The 13,709-nt window shown below is 42.8% G+C and overlaps 2 protein-coding genes across 4 annotated transcripts in view; one reads left to right on the forward strand and one right to left on the reverse strand.

Annotated features, from left to right (window-relative positions):
* RIC3 (RIC3 acetylcholine receptor chaperone) overlaps nt 1–13,709 on the forward strand; it is a 415,628-nt gene that overhangs the window by 145,682 nt on the left and 256,237 nt on the right. The gene's annotated exons all lie outside the window — the stretch shown is intronic.
* TUB (TUB bipartite transcription factor) overlaps nt 1–13,709 on the reverse strand; it is a 163,466-nt gene that overhangs the window by 106,487 nt on the left and 43,270 nt on the right. The window contains exon 1 of one of the 3 annotated variants that reach the window (XM_080404754.1): nt 1–9,036. This exon is cut by the window's left edge and continues 23,166 nt beyond it. The exons of the other annotated variants lie outside the window; for them this stretch is intronic. The gene's annotated coding sequence lies outside the window, so the exon portion shown is untranslated. Of the gene's footprint in view, nt 9,037–13,709 lie in introns of those variants that run through there. 3 annotated transcript variants of the gene reach the window in all.

Raw genomic sequence — 13,709 nt, forward strand, 5'->3', positions numbered from 1 at the left:
AGGTTGATATCTCTGTTCAGTATTTGCTACTATACCTTTCGTGTTCTGCACTCCTTCCCACAAGCACAACTTCTGGCCAGCAGCCTACAGCAGGGGCCTCCATCTTCTGTAGTCAAATAAATAAATAGTTTCATTTAAAATAAAGTTTGAAACGTTTTTGCCACCAGTGACTGGAAAACTGCTCCCTGTGTCAATCACTACTCCATTAAGAGCTGGTGTTTCAGTTTTGTCTCTTCTTAGGGAGCAGTCAGATAAAGTCCAGATGCTTGAAAAAACTTCAAGTTTGCAAAGGCTTAAGCATAAAAGTTCCTGACTTTCTTAGTCCCATCTTTCTTAGTCCTCCAAACCTAAAATGCATCCCCTGAACTGCCTGGTAAGCCATGTGCATGCTTTACTAATCCCGTTTTTCATCTTATCTTGCTGACAAAATAGCAGCACTCTCAGAATGACAAATGCTCTCTCACTTATAGAGGTTGGCATTCAAGGTGACTGAGAGAGACACAAGGAGAATTAATTTTCTTCAGTATTGTTGTGGCTGATTTCTGACTTAGCAGTGACACAAAGATACCTAAGACACATATACAAACGCCTGATAAAGGAAATAAAATTCTTGTCTCAAAGAACGAGATATTTCTGAAAGTGTAAGAGGTTGGATGGAAGATATTGGTAGAAACATCAGCAAATTAAATAATTCACCGACAAACCAGCAAATTGTCTGATCTTCTCTACAGGAAGAGTATGTGCACCACGTATTCTTTAAGAATAACTTTATTTAAAAAGATATAAATAGCATAACAATGAAATTGCTCCAGGTAACTTCACAAATACAAATTTATACACAAAATGTGTAATATTCTATGTTAAATTAGAATGTCTTTTCTCTGGACTTTGCTCTGTTTCAGACTCCCAGGTGTTTAATGATTCTCTAATGTTCATTTTCTGACACGGCTTGATGCCATAGTGTGACTTGGACTTCTTAGAGTTTTATAGAAGATCAATATGGCAGTAATGAGTAAACAAACATTAAAAAAAAAAAAAAAACACACTAAAATTTACAGCCAGCTCCTGTTCATAGAGTCAAATCAGAGTTTCTTGTAAACATGCCTGCAGTTTCTGAGGCTACTAATCAATATTTTCTCAATATAGTTGTTGAGAGTTGCTGAAGCTTAGGGAAGCAAAATTTCAAGTCAATCTGAGCTGAAAGTATTTCTGGTAATATAGGCACGCCTGATACTGTACTTTCATGCAGCAAGAACTTTGTAGCATGTCATTAATTACTGTGTAACTGACACTTCATTACAGTCAGAGAGCATATTTGGCCAATGGTTAACTGAATGCTTTTCAAAGTACCATTTCTGAATGGCACAGAGTGACACTGGAAAACACAGACCAGACTCCAAGATGTTAAGCCACACTGCTACTACTGTTTCACTGGGCTCAACATGATTTCCAGAACGAGTAGCATGAAGGTTGTTTGGTTTGGTATTACCGTGACAGCTCTTCAGGCAAGTCACATGGCCTCTTCTCCTGTAAGGGATTCAGCATCTTCTAATACAGCAAAAGGTAACCAGGCTGAGTTTCAAAGAAAAAGTTGTGTGAGGGTGGGGGGAGCAATTGGCTATGTGTGGCTTTAAGCATTCCACCTCTGATTCTGCAATCTGACAGCAGATTTCCTTCAGGATACAGACATTCAGTTTGTCTGCAAGCCAGCTTGGTCCTCCAGAAACACTTCAGCATTATCTCTCCACTTGTGTTTTCTCCAGCTCTTTTTTCTAGGATAAGCTTAAAATAAAAGCCCAAACCTGATGGTAAGGGGTGAAAAGAAGGTGGTTCTGGCACTCATAAGTAATTCAAGCTGGCATATGATTGATAACATTAGCTTGATGAATTCCTCTGTGCTGAGCTGTACTCTGTGTGTGACTGATACAGAGATACTGGAGTGCCGGGAAAGAAGACATGCATTTGTGACAGATGGGTGGATGTTTTACAGTGTTGGAAAAGAAATTACATTTCTCAAAATGTCATTTTCCTTCTTGTGCTGGCATTCCCAGGCATTGCGTAGCTGCTGGCAAAGCAGTCTTGGAAACAAGTGATGCCCTGACTGAAGGAAACCGCAGAATGCAAATAGGTGCTGCATGACCTGTTAGGTCAGGGCTGATTGGGCTGATGACAATTGCTGCCTGTTACAGAGGTGATTTGTTACTCCACTGCTGTTTCCTGATCTGGAAGGCACTTGCAAACCTCCGCACTTCCCAAGAGGAGGCAACTTTGCCTCCCTGCAACTTGCGCTGACCTTCTGAGATAATGTGCTGGGGCTCAAGGCACCACCTCTCTCTGCTCTGCCTTGCAGTAGCCTAGGGCTGTACAATGACATAAGGAGTTTGGCTGGCTCCAAGCCAGGACTCCCATCTGGAAGACCACCGCCCTGCCTCTGCCAAACCGTGCTGTCTTAATTTGGCCTTTTGACAAGGGAATGGCATAAAAAAACCCCTCAGGCTGGTGCTTGGTTCATTTGAAGCAAGCAATGCAGCAAGCACCCAGGCCCACAGGAAGGACGTGCAAGGCTCGCTAGTGAGCCAGGGGTATCCCACCCTACAGAAGCTGCATTTGGTTGGCAGTATTTTACTTCTTTCTGTACTTTTAGCTCTTGTCTTTAGACTAGTTATTTCAAGGAAAGATCGTGCCTAGTATAACAAGGTTTTGCTCCCAGTTACCCACCGCTGTAAGCAATAATAGAAGAGCACCATCAGTCATTAACAGTCCCGGTAACCTAAGGTTTCTGGACCGCGAAACACAAGCCTTTGCTGCCCAGGTTAAGCGATGCTGCCTGGCTCTCGCACCCTTCCCTAAGCACCCGCTGGTGGCCACTGCGTGGCTTGTACAACACAGACCCACTAGCCAAGGCTGTAGGGAACTGCATCTGTTGTGTGGGCTCGCTGGCAGAGCCGGCACTGGGCAGAGGTGGCCGGCTGACCTTGCATTGCGTTATTCCTGAAAACACTTTGAACCAGGAACGTGTTCGAACGGAGGCTCGCTGCTCCCGGCCCCGCGCCGCCGTGCTGCCGCCCGCTTGGGGCACCCGGGGCGGGGGGCACCGGCAGAGCTCGCCCGGGCCTAGCCTGCTCCGCCGCCTCCCGCCGGCTACGCGGGGCGCAGGGGGCAAGCCAGAGCGCGCTGAGCGTCTCGGCAGCTGCCTTTCCCCAGAGCCGCCGGAGGGAGCTGCCCGCGGGGTGCCGGGAGCCGGCGAGGGCAGCCCCGCCGGAGCCCCCGCGCCGCAGCGGGACCCCGGGCCCGCACAGCGCGGCCCGGCCGCCCGGGGGCGCGCAGCTCCCGTTCCCATGGCAACGGCGCGGCGCTGCAGCGGCACCGCGGCGGGCGGGCGGCCCTCACCGGCTCCCGGCCGCCCGGGGTACGAGCCGCGGCCAGCGCCGCCGCCGAGCCCGCTAGCCGGGACAGCCCCGGGACCCGCCTCAGCGGCCGCCGCCTCACTGACATGCCAGCGCAGATGCTCCGTAATAGCAACAGCGAGCATCGGCTCCGTGTCACCCACGGGCCCTTTAAAGAGGTGCACTATTAAAGCCTGCAAGTAAAATATGAAATTCCTACAGAATTCCAAATCGCATCGCAGGAGAGCTCACTGGCTTGGTGCCCGTTAAAGCCGATGAGATCTTAACACCCTCACACGAGCCCTGCCCGCTGGCACCCCTGTGGGGACCTCGCTGAAGTGCAAAAACCTTAGCAGTAAGTGCCCAAAGTGGTCGACAAGAAAAAAAAAGTATCAGCCATAAAACGAGTTACATCTTCCCAGTCACATCTGCTGATTCTTTCAATTCAGAAAAGGATTTTCCAGTTGCTCGCCATTGCCTCTAATTGAGGAGGAAATGGACACTAAACGCCATTAGAAGAGCAAATCCTGGCCTTTATTGAGATAAACCAGTTATTTTTAGCCTTAAGTGACTGTCTTATCACAGCTTTCCTTAAGAGCAGCTTTGCTATACAATTTTAAGTACCTCCTAAATCACATTTAACATCTTTTCCCCTCCCAGCAAAGAAAGTGAACAAAGAAATATTTTAACAAAGATAGCAACTAGGTTACTCTGTGTTTTGTGGAGTCAACAATGCTGAAAATAAGATTATATAGTAAAATCAACTGACCTGCCTAAATTACACATGCATTCATTTCTACCTTTTTTTTTTTAACCATTCAAAACCCCATATTGATCCAAAAAAGCAAGCCACTACATATTCCACATGCAGAACCAGAGACAGTTTTTGGTGTAAGACACTTCAGGGAGTTTACCTCCTGCTCACGAGGTACTATCCAAAAGCAAAGCAGGCCCATTGCATCCTCTGGGAACACAAAACCAAGACAATTCAATATCCATTAAAAGATTTAGGAGCTGCTTGCCTAACTGCTTGATACCACATTAATGCAGCTAAACAGCTTTTCTTTAAAAAAATGCAGTAAAAAAGAAGAACTACAGGTATCTAAGCTTTACCACAATCAGACACGTTAGCCATGGAGTGCCATTCTGACCTCCTACCTAAAGAGATTCGGAGTATCACCCAGTAACTGCTGCATCAAACCCAATCATTTGTTGTTAAAATCAAATCTATCTTTCAGAAAGACAGCCAAGTCTTGATCTCAGGCATGTGGTAACATGTGGGCCATTACACAATGGAAGATGATGTGCTGCTTCTTACAGCTAGGATACTTCATTTTGATAGTGACATTAAAATTGCAACAATTAACTCTAATGAAATTGACAATTATGTCTTAATGCAATAACGGGCTGTAACATAATTAAATAGAAGTTATCTGAGTGCTTTTTCTTAACGTGCACATTCAGTCTGTACTTTGATCTATAATTTAGCAAGAAAAAGAAAAAAAGCAAAACCAGTGGCTTGGAATGAGCATCAATAGCACTGCACATTCAGCTCTCTTCCTCCTTTCCTACCTTTGTTGCACAGCTGGTGCTCTCATGAGGCCAGTTTCTCGCTTTTGTAAACAAGCTGTATTTCCGTCTATCTTTCATCAGGAGGAGAATGCTCACACACTAAAAATCTTTCCAAATACAAAGGCAGTGCTTAGCACTACCTGGTTTACCTGAATTCAGGAACAGGAGTCTCAGACCAAGCACAAGCAGCTGGGGTACCGAAATGCCTTCTGCTACCATAGTATAGAAAAACATCATTACCCATTAATGAAGTTTTGCTCAGAGCACCATTAGTGCACCATCGTTATTCCCCACTGAGCACTGGCAAAGTGTTTAAATAACTTGACCAAGGCAGCAGGGAAGTCTGAAGCAGACCACAGGCTTAAGCCAAACCTCTGATCCTCAGTGCAGGCCCTTAAGATCCTGCAGTCTTCACGCTGACCAGGGGAACCAAGAACAGGGAAACGCACCTAAGAGCAGTCAGTTCTAACTAGAGCAGAGTTGATCCAATACATGAGGAGGTATGTGTTGTTTCCTTTAAAGTGTAAAAAGGAAGCTCATAAAAGCCACAAGCATGGATGCATATTTATCCAGATCCTCAGGATGCTTAACCTTTTTTCTTAAAGGGCTTGTGGTTAAAAAGATCTGCTTACCTATAAAGGCATTCTGCTGCCAGGTTTATAGAGGAAAGCTTAAAAAACATGACCTCTGAAATGTTCAAAAGTCTTGGAACAAAATAAAGTATCTAAACTAATTCCTAACTCAGTTTTTTGAAAAATCCTTACTGTTGATGTGTAAATTCTCAAACCTGCCAATACTGCAGTTTAGCACTAAATCACAATATTTGCCATCCAGAGGGCACAGTCCAAGAACAGTTATGGGCTCACAATTTCCCCTGACAGGAAAGAAAGCAAGAACAAGGGAGTAACTAAAGGGCTAGATCCATTTAGTTTATATTCTTACAAATGACAAGAGATTTCGGTTATTTCATTCCCACAAGCCAGTTCTGCTTCACACTGATTTCTAGGAGCAAAAGGGGGGACTAGAAGGGGAAACAGAGTCCCGTCTGGACAGGTGTGGCTCTAACGTTACCTGTGTATCTCCTAAGACAAATAGTCACAGAGACTTCGTTATATCTGGGGTGACAAGCTCAAAAGACATAGTTGTCACTCAGAAGCAGTTCCATTCTGTTTCCAGGCACTCACAGCATCTACTTTGAAATAATGAGAGCTCCACCATGGAACATGGTGTCCTGGTTTTGACTGGAACAGAGTTAATTTTCTTCCCAGTAGCCGGTACAGTGCTGTGTTTTGGATTTAAGATGAGAATAACGTAGCACGCTGATGTTTGCATTGTTGCTGAGCAGTGTTTACACCAAGTCAGGGACTTTTCAGCTTCTCAGCCCACCCCACCAGTGAGCAGGCGAGGGGGCACAAGAAGCTGGGATGGGACACAGCCAGGACAGCTGACCCCAGCTGGCCAAAGGGATATTCCATACCAGTTGACATTATGCTGAACAATAAAACTGGGGGGACTTGGCCAGAGGGTGGCAGCCCACTGCTTGGGGACTGCCTGGGCATTGGTCAGCGGGTGGTAGGAATTGCATTGTGCCTCGTTTTGTATATTCCTTTATCATTATTATTATTTTCCCTTCGGTTTCTGTCTTGTTAAACTATCTTCATCTCAACCCAGAAGCTTTACTTTGTTTCCGATTCTCTCCCTGACCACACTGCGGAGGAAGTGAGCAAACGGCTGTGTGGTTTTCAGCTGCCTGTAAACCAGAAGACACGGGCGATTTCCAGTGGTCCCCAGAAGGACTCAGTGCCACAGCCCAGCCAGCACTGCTCTTTTGGGAGATGGATAGTCACATTTACAGTCATCTGCCATTCAGTATGTTCCAGGGGCCAGGGCTAGCACACGGCCAACAATGGCAGAGGAAAGGTATCAGATAAATGGTTCACCTCTTTCTCCTGTTAGGCTTGATCCCATTTTAAAGGGTTACCACCTCATCTCCTTGGCTTGTAATGGTTCCAATAATGAGGATGCATATTACCTACCCTTCACTAGCACGTCTGATAGTAGCTTTTTGTGCTAATGCCTCCATCCAGTAAAAACTGTTTTACTTTGAATTACATGCCAGGGGGTTGATTCTTGGCATGGCTGAGTAATTTCTTTAATCCAGCAACAAAGCCCTGAGTATGTGAGTATAGATGAATACATGAATACGTCTGCATTGCTCTTTAATATTAAGACTTGATAATCTAAGTGGAAAAATGGGTGGTGAAATATTCTTGGCTGCTTCTCACACTGTTCCCTTTACATCATCTACTAGCTGCTGTCAGAAAGATTAGTGGACTGGTCAGACCTCTACCCTGACCTGAAACAACCCTGAACCGTTAGAAATCAGGACTCCTGAAGCTTCTATTTTGAGCGCTATCTTTGCCCTATTAAAAAAAAACCAACAACATAAACAAAAAAAACCAACAACCACCACCACAGATTGAGGTATTAAATGGAATATTGAAGAAATCCACTCGCCATTAAAAATACGTAAAATCACTGTAGTTAACATGTACAAGCCTGAGGGATGCAAAGCAGAGGAAAGGAGAAAAGCTGTTCCACGGTAAACTCCACTACAGTTTCTGTATTTCCATCATTTTTTCCGCATAGACTGTCTCAAAGCCAAGATACTGCTTTTGTAGTTTAGCCCATAAAAAAGAAAACTAAACATAGGACAAAGTATGCACCCAACCGTAACTGCAGAAATACAGAATTCCTGTAAAAGTAAGATGATACCATGATGTACCTAATAAGCAGCACTCACTAGCACAGCAGGGGTGGTTTTGAGAGGTGTGCAGTTGGCACTTGCTCAACATTCAGACAGTCCTGCAATGAAGTCTCCCAGAGGACCAGCACAGAGCAATACTAATACACTCTGCCCTTCCCCAGCTGTTCTGAATGTCCTGCTAATTACTGCTATTAGTATCTATACAGCAAAGCCATTTTGTGAGAGTACTCAGCATTAACTGTGGATCTCATCTCACTTATGCATTTCAGGTAGCCATCTCTTTCACAAGCAAAGAAGCTAGAACACAGGCACTTAGCAAAAGTTCAAAGTTAATCAGAAAGCCAGTGACCAGGTCAAGAATGTAAGAAGGAGTTATAAAATTGCTGCCAGATGATTCTTCAGTGTCGTCTGTAAGCAAGCACTAGAAGCTTGCCTTTGAAGTATTGTGAAATTCTGTCGGACTTCAACCTCACATATATTGTGCTGAAATTTAAGCATTTTAAGGGCTAAAATGTTTTTCAATTTGTCCACCTAGGCCTTGGATCATTTAATTCAATAACCTGAGAATAGGCATATATTTCAGATTAGATTCCTCCGTCCCCTCAGCTTAGGCTTTCAGCAAACTATCCGTATGTATATAATAGATGAGTGTCAGGGTGATAAAAAGTAGAATTGTAACAAGTTGTTTTGAGTCTGGCTTTTGGCATAGCAGAATTTACACACAGTTACAATTCTTAAAAGCGAATCAACTTGTACAGTCAAAACACACAAAATGACATGTTAATAATTACTAAGAATCTGCATCAGCTGTGGTGTTATACCTGTAAAAATGAAAGTAGAATTTTTATATGAAGGCAAAAGTAATAGTTAGGCTGTCTTAAAATTAAGAAATATGTTTAAAGTATCACTTGGACTTTTTTCCTTTTATTTAACAGCAGAGCACTTACTATTTTAATAGGATTCTGACAGCCTGACAAATGCTATTCATCAGTGTTCTTTTCTTTAGAATGGTACAGATAAAGAAAAATCAAATTTCCTCTATTGCGATAACTTTATTTTTGCGCTCCATTAGAGCCTTTCAAGCAGAACTTAAGATACTTTATTTTTAATTAGTTGTAGCGGAATACTTCTCTCACTGCCTTATCTTAGTCACCATACAGAGCAGTCACCTCAAGATGGCGCTATTTCTCCCTTTTTAGAGGCTGGGCTGCCAGCTGGTGTTACTGAAGCATCGTCCTTCATTCTTGAAGGCAACAAAAGTGGAATTTATCTTTGAGCACATTAAGGTGTAGCTGCCCCCCCTCCCCCAAATTTCTGCATACCCTTCTGATAAAGGTTCTTAACTGCCATTATCAAGACTTGCACCTTACAAAAAAGTGAATTTCAACTAGAAAGTTATATTATTTCTAGTTTTGAGAACTTTCTGAAATGTTTGTTTTCTCCTCATACCCTGAAGTCCAAAAGCCAATCTATTTTTTTTGCAATTTCATCCATAGGCCTTCGCTTATCATACTGAAAATGATTCACAGACAAAACTAAAAACCAAGTCAGATGTATTTCTAAATAAGGAAAAGTATCTAGTGTAAAAGCCCAAAATAAACATTCTGTTCAAATTAAAAAACTAAACAAAAAGCCCCAAACAAAAAAAAAATCCCCAAACTGAATATATTTCTGAATACTAAATGACCATTTCAAACCACAAACTATTACCAATGATTATTTCAGATTTGCTTTCAAACAAACAGTGCATCAAAGATGTTTGGTGGCTTCTGTCCCTCCTCCCTGAAAGGCGTACATGAACAGAATGTACACTTTTACCAAAATCTTCTTTTCCTCCCTCCATCACGCTGTCCAAGACTTTTCTTGGATTCTGTGATTCCATTTAGCATTAGGCTTCAAGCCCACCAAAACACACTCCTCTTTCAATGCTCTCTGCCAAAGCTAGAAGTCAAAGTTGGAAATTTTTTGCCTTTTACCATGCTTTAGGAGCACAGCACACACAGAAACACACCTGTCAAACATACTGTCCCATTTCTAAATTTTCATTAAATAATAGCAAAGGGAAACAAATTCATGAATGCTCTAATATATAACATGATGTGTCTACAGCTTTTGAACAGATTTTTCTATCACCTTTAGCCCTTTGCAACACCATGAAGCCCTCAATGACTTCTGGCTACATTACTAGTGAGCAAAGCAGCACTTTTTTTCTGGCTCTATAGGAAAGCAGTCTTTTAGCATTTCTGTTACACCCAGCATTGCAGAAAATATCGGATACCGAGAAAAAAAGAATATTATTAGATCTGAGGGAGGAAATAACTGTTCCTGTGGGCCTCTCCAAGCCACAGGCAAGTGAAGCCTTGAAGAGTTTTGCAGGAAAGACGAGTTCTTTACAGTGAGGTTTTTTTATCTGTGCTTTAAAAGTTAGCACTGACAAAGGGTGACAACACTGACAGGCTGTGGTCTGTAACAGGCATGTAAAAACCATAAAATTATGGGTCAAATTTGTGCAAGAGATATAAAAGAGCTAATTTTAGTTCCAAGCTTACTTTCAGGCAGCTCATATGGCAAGCAACGAACATTACACAGCTAGTTTTGGGCACATGAGATATGGACTAGTTTCCTCCAGGAGCTGATTCAGCTAGAAGTTAAGTGCTGGAAACTTACAATTTTGGAGTTTCCCAAAGTTTGTTTGTAAACCCAGTGTCTGTCTGCAAGCTGTTCCTGTTCCCTATACAAAGGCTTACCCTATTAAATAACCTCTAAAGAAATTGTCCCTCTGCTCCTCTGAATACTTTTACTGTTCCTCTGTCAGCAGTCATCTTGTTGATTCACTGTGAACTGCCTGTGTTAACCTTTATAACCATGAGAAGGACATCTTTTGCATTAGAAGCAATCAAAATATACTCAAGCTGCCACCGAGCAGTACAGCTTTATAGCTGTCATTTCCAGTTGCCCTTATGAGGCACACGTTCAAGGTAGTCTATTGCCTGATCATATTTTGTGGCCTGTGACAGTTTCACAACTTTTCTTAGCTCAAGTCTAGCATTGCCACAAGCCATCTGCTTTGTTTTAAAACAATATGCTATATTATCCAGGTTTTCAGGTGCTTTCATATATATGGTGTATTCAGATGCTTTCTGGTATAAGGGGTTAGGGTCTCTGCCTTCACTTGAATGTTTCTGGTACAAATTAGTAAAAATGCCTTCAAGTCCTGAAGAGATTTAGGAGCTTACCTTAGCTAAAGAGGTTTTTGCTTAAGGTTTCAGCATGCTGCTCTTAATAACGTGACTGTGAACTGTTTGAAGAAAGCAAGCAGCTGAAGTATACTCGCAATGTAGCAAAAAAAGGACATTTGGAACTAGCACCAAGTCAGGAATACTTAGCTTGTTTAAGGACCTGATAAAATACTTGGCAGGATCAAGATAAAAAATTCAAAAGGCAGAAGCTTCATCAGTTCAGTTATAACCCACTTGTCCCTTCACAGCCACTCTCAACAGCAGACAGGCACGCTTCACACAGCTGATGTTGCCATTGTATTGGGCTATGGGCAAAACAGAGGCAGAGCAGTAATACCTACTTCACACAGTTGATACTTTTATAATAGCAGGAGGAAGATACAAAAGGTAGGTCAATAAACACAACAGGCTGAATCAGAAAATTAGATGAGGCAAGTATCAAGGGCTGCTTCAGGATTATTAGCTACAACCTGGATTCATCTCACCTATGTTTTTGTGTCTCAGGGGATCCAAGTTTGGGGCTAGTTCTTAGGTGGTCTGGATTGGCCCTTGAGCTATACATCTCTCATAGCTACACAAGAAGCTGAAGGCAACTACTTTTCTTGCTTGGATGAGGACAGACTTAGGCTTAAGCATATACATTTCTGTCTCCAAAGCTTTGCAGGCCTAACTGCAGTGTAAATACCGACTGCTCCAAAACTACTGTACAAAGTAGTCATGCTCTTGTGTATGAATATACTGTATCACAGCTGGAGACCAGTCCAACAGCTGCTAAACATCCAAAACTCCTGGTGAGGTCAATAAGCACAGGATACTCCACACCTCACCAGCACAAGTGGACTGAAAATAAGAGACAAAAGACTTTGTGAGAAGGAAATCATCCCAGTGCTGAGCAGTCAGTCTATGGGCACTCGGTACTACTACTTAGATGTTCCATGGATCTGGTCACGGTACTGGAGGTAATTATATCACCTGAATCACTGCAGTTCAACCTCAACTTTACCAAAATAAGAATAACTTCTGAGTTTTCTGGTTCCTTAGCTTTATACTCTTGATTTGATTTGTACTGCTACCAGTTCAGACTTACATGAAGACTAAACCCAGTTTAAACACCTTTAGATGTCATTAAGCTAAAAAACCCAAACAAACAGAAAACAACAACCAACCAAACGAAAAAACAAACAACCAAAAAGAAACCCCAAACTCCCCAAAACTAACCAGCCAAACACCACCCCAAAACATGGGGAAAATAATAAAAAAAAACCAAGACAACAAAAACCAAAATACAGCAACAACACACACACACACACACACACACACACACACACCCCATCAGATAAAGCGCTCTCATATTCAGCAGAACACACATCTAGGACAATGTCAGAAAAAGTGCTATGTTCAGACAAAAGTCACAAGCATTTCTCCTGCATAGAATACATTCTAATGCTCGTCTCCTTGCATCACCCAGTGCTGCTCCCACTTCTTGTAGGCATCTCTTAAGTCTTCTCATTTAGGAAACTGTGACTGGCTTCTCTCCCATTTGCTGCTTCCCAACTGTTTGTCCCTGCCTGGTGGGCTTATTAACTCCAGGCACCTTATGGACTTTATTAGTAATAGGTGCCTTTCTATTAGAACATGAACAAACCCTGTTTCTAATTTAATGTCTGCCAATCTGCAAAAGAACCATTCTTAACAAATGTAGACAGAAGAAAGCCCTTTATTCGAGGGATGCTGTGGAGGAAGTATAACAACAATTAAAGGTCAGTTTCCTGGGAGTGCAATTTAAAGACATGAGTGGGAAAAGTCACTTTAATTAGTGTTTGTTGTACCTGGTGCTGTGCTTATACTGCAGATGTGTCTTCTGCTACGTAGTATCTAAAAGCAAGCACTCCACACAGGGACAGGAGTCTTTTTTATTATTATTATTATTTCTTTTTAAACAAAACAAAGGTGCAACAGCTTGCAACCTCTGAGCTTGAGCTCTGGGGAGCTATGTGGAAGTCTCTATGGCACACTTGACATGGGGACAGGTAAGGAATGAAGGTCAAAAAACAACAGCTATCCAGGAAATGGAGCCCTTTACATACCCTGCAGAACCAAGTCATGCTTCTCCAGCCTGGTGCAGACAATACACGCTGCAAAGCAAGTAAAAGCAAAGAGTCTGCAGTCACAGCCAGAGGCAGCTGGAATGAGGAATCACCCACCTCCTTTAGAATTAGATCCAGCACTCCGGGTGCTGTCTCACCAGTGCTGAGTAGGTGGGAATAAACAACTCTCCTGGCTTGCTTGGGTATATTCCTTCTAATGCAGCCCAGAACACAGTCTGTCTTATCTGCAATGAAAGCAAACTGTTACCATAGCTTCTTGTCATCAGAGCTGATACTCTGCTTAAAGAGACTGTGACAGACCAGTCTTTCCTGGAAAACAGCCAAGGAGTAGGCAGGCATAGGATACAGCCTACTTTAAATGATGCGTCATTTGAATCCATTCCTCATCTAGCCCAATCACCAGCACCAGTTGGTGTCTGGCCCAGGAGCTGTACCAAGAGTATTTAGAATTGTCATCATCTTATGTAATTACAGTCCTATCTCATAGCTACTTTGTATGCTGCGGAAAGGCAGGCACTCAGCTGCCCAGAAAGCAAGGCCAGAGTTCAGTTTGCCCCACTTCTATATGCTTTTGAAACACTGCCCTATGGTTAGTAGGCTTCTGCCAACAGAACCAAATCCTGATTGCTCTTTATTG

The sequence above is a fragment of the Falco punctatus genome, assembly GCF_963210335.1.
Source record: "Falco punctatus genome assembly, chromosome: 10".
In the NCBI taxonomy this organism is placed as follows: domain Eukaryota; kingdom Metazoa; phylum Chordata; class Aves; order Falconiformes; family Falconidae; genus Falco; species Falco punctatus.